Raw genomic sequence first — 6,748 nt, forward strand, 5'->3', positions numbered from 1 at the left:
TAAGGCAACCTTGAATTATTGCAGTACATGCCTTGAAAAATCCTCCCCTCCTTAGGTTTTATGAGGCTATGTCTGCAATGCCTAGATTGCTGCCTAAGGCAAGGAAGATTATGTAGATTTATCAATAGATGAGAACCTGTCTAATAGCTGAAAGAGATTTACAGTTTTGTTTACTGCAAGGTTTGTTTTAATTTTGGCAATTGACAGACTGAAGATGGAGTGAAGTCAAGAGATCATCCTACTTGTATTCATTGTTTGCTACTTGCACTTCAGTCAGCGAAGTAAACCCTGTAAAGGCAACTAGAGCTATATAGGTTTTTTGGATGGAAAATCCAATTTTTCTTATAAGGCTCAAAAATAGCACACCAAATTACCAAATTCTTTGATGGGGTAAATCTTTTAATAAAGACTTTGCCTAAGAGAGTACTGCAAATAGGTCAGTTAGGGCAAGCTTGACTTTTTCTGAATTCTCTAGTTACTAAAGGATGATGAGCCTAGCCCTTCCTTAACATGTAGCCTTTCATTTTGGAGACAGAGTAAAGCTTCAGTAAAGTTGATGCAATGTAGAGAACTCTAGGATATTATATTCTCACCTTTTGCTGAAAAAGAGGATGTGCCACATCACAGGAAAAATAAAAAAGCCATAGTAGGAGCTCCATTGTATTTTATCTAGATGCAAAGCTTCCTAAAGCTGGTGCTCATGTGAATGCTTTGGTCTTGATACCAACATGAATTGGCTGTTTTACATGATGGGAGAAAGGAATGAGAGGAAAGAGTATATGTTGAAATATGATTCTCAGTATTGAAGTGTGCAGTTAATGAGGTCCTAGGAAAAAGGAGTAAGGGCAGTTCATGCCTCCCCAGTACTGGTTGCTCATTGTTTCCTTTCCTGATAGTGCTTCCTCTCAGGACACAGCTGCTCTTCCTTCTCTTTTAGAAACTGCATTGCTCACACTGTGGTATGTTGGCATTGGTGAGGCTGGATGGTAACTGTGGGAGAACCAAATAATCCCCATCTCAAGCTGACAGAACTGGTTCTGCAGGAGGAGTTCATCCCATTTCCCAGTTGCAAAGAGTTGTCTCTTTGGCAGTAAGAAAGCCACCACCCAAGGGTACTTGCATCCCCTGTTAAAGATGCCATTCACCCAGTTATCAGTGCACCGTTCAGATAAACAAGGGCAGTACAAGCAGCAAGGACACCAGTTTCAGTCCTGTGATGAAGCAAATAAATTACATTTTTAATTGTCAGAGAAGAGGCCAGCACTTAACTTCATACACGAGGTTGTTTTCCAGCATAGTGAAGACCTGATCTGCATGTGGAACTGCAATAGAACAAACAGTGTCAACAACCTGGAGAGGTGTGACTGCCCTGGGCCACCACCAGTACAAATTTGCAGGACATGGCTACTCTGTAGTGGTTCCCCCTCTGTTCAGAAGGCCAGCTGCAGCCTTTTCACAGAATCAGTCACTTTGGAAGGGACCACAGTGGGTCATCTGGTCCAACCTCCCTGCTCAAGCAAGGTCATCCTAGAGCACATGGCACACGACTGCACACAGACAGTTCTTGAATGTCCCAGCAAGGGACACTGCACATTCCCTCTGGACAACTTGTTCCAGTGTGGCATCCCTCACGCATTAAAGAATGTTTTCCTCATGTTCAGGTGGAATTTCCTGTGCAGCAGTTTCTGCCCACTGCCTCCTGTCCTATGGCTCAGCACCCCTGAGAACAGCCTGGCTGCAGCTTCTTGGCACCCTCCCCTCAGATACTGACAGACATTCCTGAGGTTCCCTTTCAGTCATCTCTGCTCGAGGCTGAACAGGCCTGGCTCCCTCAGCCTTTCCTTGTAGCAGAGATGCTCCAGTCCCTGAATGATCCTTGTAGCCCTCTGCCAGACCAGCTCCAGGAACTCCATGTGTCTCTTGTGCTGAGGAGCCCAGATTGGAACACACTGCTTTTATATCTACCAATTTGTTTTGACCCAAAGCACCCTCTTTATGGTACCTGCTGTCCTTTGGGGCAATACTGTTGCCTAATATAAAAAGAACTCCCTTGCAGTTACCAGCCCACACACTTTTTAGCTGCTTACCAGCCCTTGCTCCTTGTTTCAAAAAGAACTGTGTTCCTTTTTCAACCTGTCCTCTTTCATGGAGAAACCCAGGTATGTTCTTACCCCACTGCCTGTAGGATGTTGGAAAGCAAACACTTCACATGCTGAAATGAGGAGGAGGAATAGCAAGCTGAAAAATGAAGTGGCTTTAAGAAGAACCATGAGGCCTTCTTCTTGGTGCCCAACAGGGCTGAACTGTCACCCCTGTGGGAAATGGGATGGGGTTCTACTGTCCTCCTTTGCAGTGTGTGTTTCTATAGCAGCAGATGCAGACAGCTCCTGCTGCAGAGCCCCTGGGAAGCTGCAGGAAGCCTGACCCACTCGTAGGAGCAATGCAGCCTTACCTCTCCTCAGGACCCTCTGTAGCCACTGACTTCTGTGCTGTTTGTGGTCTCCTCAATGCATCAGCCACTTTTATGGGCCATGGCTTGCTTTAAAGATCACAAAACAAAAGTCTCAATTTCTATCTTCATTGGCACTTAAAAACTGCATTTTTTTGTTGTTGTTCTGGAGAAACCTCTTTCAGATTGCCCTGGAACAGGAATTTCTGCTGTTGTTCGTGCAAGAGAGACTGAGCTGACAACAGGTAATGAGAAGAGGGACTATGGAGCTGCAAAACAACTAGAAAAGAAAACAAAGGAGACACAAAAAACAAAAGGGAGAGAGAAAAATGGTTTTAAATCACAATAGAGCTATTGCTACAAATGTAGTACATAACAACATGCATCTGGTGTTACTCAGTGAAATATTAATGTTACCTTCTGAACATTTTGCAAGGTTTGACTATGGCCACGCTCCAGTTCTGCAGCAGCACAACACAAACAGCATCCAGCTGGCTGCCCCATGAGGGACTGCAATCACACACTGCCTATTCTGCAGAAAATCCTGCCCAAATCATTTGCTCCCACAGGTGGATAGTGAGGTGTTTTGGGAATGCTTATGCACACACATTCAGAGGATGCAAAAAGAATTGCATGAAACAGAAAATCTGGAGAGCTGATCAAAGAAAACTTAGAGCCAGATTTTCTCTCTACAGGCAGCTTCCCCTTGGGCTCTTTCCCAGGGATCTTTTAACTCCTGTTGCTTTGCCAATTTTGTCCTAAACCTTCTATGTGTTCTTTAGATATGATTTATTTAGTTGTTCCATTCATGGTAACTTTAAGGTTGTCTAGAAATAGCAAAATCACTAGGAACTGCCCTAATTTTAGGGTGACATTTTTTACTGATCTGAAAATGTAACAGTAAAATAGTTATAAGTGGAAGTACAATTTATTAAAACAATGTTTATTATATAAGCATTTATAATCCGTTAACTAGCTGCCCATAGTAGTAGGCACTGTAAAACTCTGAATAATGCCATGTGCTGCTATACAGTTAGATTTCAGAGCAGTGCCAGAAACCCTGACAGAGTGTTTACAGTCTGAAAAATGTACATGTGCAGAGATACAAAGATGAAGGGCTTAATTTTTTGGAGGCATGCTGACAGGTATCCTCTGTTTACAATGTTTTATTGAAAAACAAAATCCTCATAATTTTTATTTAAATACAGTATGTCATTTTGACTTTGTCACTCCTGTTCCAAATGCCAAAGAATTAAACATATAGAAAAAGGAATAAAAATTAAGCATAAGGAGTAAGCTAAATTTCAGATTTTATTACTGATACAATTTTTAGACTTACGAAGTTTAATGTTGAAGTTTAGTGTAGTCTAATACTCTTAAAATAACTGTTTATATAGGACCTACATGAAAGTTGTTTGGGGCTCCTACACAATAGTTTGATAGCCATTCCTTTTGGCTAATTTATGATGAAGTTGTACTACTAAATAGCTTGAACCACATAGCAGCCAGATGGTTTTTGATAAAACATTAATGAAACCAGATGGTTTATAATAAACTATTATGGAAGGCTTTTGAGATGTGCAAGAACTGTTATCTATTCCTAAGTCTTCATTTATCATTATTGTAAAAGAAATAAAGTTCTGCAGTTGCCATCTAATCTACAATTAAAAGTTAGAAGTTTATGCAAATTCATGCAAACTGTTCTCCATATTATTGCTGCAGACATCATAGGATCATCACATGGTTGGACAGAATGACAGAGGGGAGCCCTGTGCCACAACCTGTGCACTACAGAAAGGCAGATGTGGCACTACGTCCCCCATGCCAACATCAGTGCTGAAGGCAAAGAGCTCTGTCTGAGTTACAGCAAACAGGTTGTGCTGAACACGTCTGCCTCCTTCTGCATCTCAGCATGGCGCTCTCCAGTGGTCCTTCCAGGGGACTAGAAAGTCCAGAATTGAACTCTGTTTTCCTCATATTAGTCTGTAAAGGTAGCAAACCTGGCAATACAAGATAGCCTCCAAAGAGTGGCCAAACTCATCTTACAGCAAAGTCTTTGGATGGTTAAAGATGTCACCTGCCCATCGTCAATAGCAGAAGGGACCGAAGCTCCCATGAACGGGTAGGGAAGCACAGCAGAATGATTTTCTGGCTGCTTTGAACTCACACAGCCCCTCCTGGCTCACTGCACCCTCCCACTCACCTCCCCTTCTCAGGACACAATCCCTTGCTAAGCCTGTCACTTGGTGCTGGCACGGTGGCAGGGCTGGTGACAGCCCTAACAGCAGGAGAGGGAGAAAGCTGTTGTGCGCAACAGGAAATGGTTTGGAGGACAGAATGGTAGAGGCGAAAAGTACAGAGCATCCCAGCAAAACAGGACATGAATTTCAATGTGGAAGAAAAATGAGGCTGGTTAGTTGATCTGAAAGAAAGAAAGAAACAAACAAAAACTGCTGCCAGATCTTTTATTCTTACAAAAGGAAACGGCAGTAAAAAAAGAAATTCATTCTTTTGCTGGTGATTTGGCTTATGTTGCTGGACACCTTTAAAAAGATTTGCTACCCCAAATATCCTTCTTTTTTAAATAGTAGCCCAAAATAGCTTCACACTTTGTTCTCACTTCCTCCACAGAACTGAGGCCAGCAGAGCCTTCTCCAGCCAGTGTGAGGGTTTTAAAAAGACCTAGCATGCAGCACCAAAGACTTTTGGATGACCTCTTGACACCCCAGTATACAGGCACAATTTTAGTGAGTGTTTTCTAGCCAGGCTGGATGCAGCCTGAAAGAACACATTTATCATTATTGTATTTGGGATGGCTGAAATAATGATACAAAACTCCAATCTTGTTTGAGGGCATATAGCAACATTTATTAAAAGCACACCCTTGTTATACACTGTTCTGATACAACTGGACAAGATTGGTTATTCAAACCAACACTTCTTCATAAACATCTTTGCAAGTAAACACGTTGGAAAAACAGCAGGTGCAAAGATTAGAAATTGTTTGGAATGTCTTCTCACAGCTCTCCCAGAGCAGCAAATGCCTGGGAAAGTCTATCTGACTTTGTCTTCTGACCAGGCTGTCAGCATCCACACACATTGATGGCTACAAGGTAGTATTTGCCATTAGTACTGCTGTTCATACTGTGAAAGCATTTTTAAAAGTTTTTAAGATCAAGATTAATGAAAAAGCCATTTAAGAAATTCACCCTTGCAACTAAATTTGGACTGAAATCATAATCAATGGTTGACAAAAATAAGGCCAGAGTATGCCATCATACAAAAAAAATAAATCCAATACCAAATGCATATAGGATGTAAAAACCTTTTCTGTTTCTGGTAGGAACAACCATTCTGCAATGCTGACACCTTGTGGTGGCATGTTCAGCGATTTTTTTAAATGTCTTACTTGAATTTCACACAGCCATATTCAAAAAGCATACAACTATTTTGCTGGCGTCTTTTTTACCTTTCAGATTACTATCTTTTTGTTATTAGTCCCTTATTATGTGCATTATACATTTTTTTTTTTTTTTTAGTTAGGGCTGTGAAGTCACTTGCCTCACTTCACTTATTTAAGAGGTAGCCAGAACTTGTCCCATACCAAGTGTAGTTTGTTCCAGAGGCAAAAGTTTCTGTGTTTTTTCTTCTGCTCCTTCTGCAAGATGATCTTCTCATGCAGAAGCAACACAGAGGATCTTCTACCGCAGCAGTGATGCACTTCATGCTTCGGGTCAGGAGATGGAGTCTGTGGCTGACAGACCACGCTGAGATTGTGCCTTTGATACATTCTCCCTGCTGGCATCCCAGCTGGTCATGGAGTAACCACGGGCTGGGAATTTTGACTGTGCAGAGCACCTGAAGTGCATTTCCACAAAGACTGAATGCTCAAGGTGGGTGTTCAGTCCTAAATGTCTCTTGTTTGCAGCCAGTTTCTGTAACAGTCTTGAAAGCCTCAAAATTAATTGCTCCATAGCCCCAAAACTGTTTGCTAACAACCTGTTTCTGTCTCTTCTAGTTAATGAGAAGCATCTAAAAATTACCCTATGTTAGCTGGTGCCATTCAGATGGGTAGAAGATTTCTGTTGAAGGCCTTTTCTTAAAAACATGGAAATATTCCTGGTGTGGCACCCTCTATTTGGTGTGCATAAAACTGCTGTAGTGTCCTTAAAATTACCAGCAAGTATCACTAGTTTTATTTAAGTCCTCCATCCCTAGTGGATATTTCCATAGCAGTGTGGTTCAGTGCAACTTCCTCCCTTGATTTCTCAAAATATGCTTTAGCAGACTCTTGCTTTT

Source organism: Prinia subflava, chromosome 1 (assembly GCF_021018805.1).
Source record: "Prinia subflava isolate CZ2003 ecotype Zambia chromosome 1, Cam_Psub_1.2, whole genome shotgun sequence".
In the NCBI taxonomy this organism is placed as follows: Eukaryota; Metazoa; Chordata; class Aves; order Passeriformes; family Cisticolidae; genus Prinia; species Prinia subflava.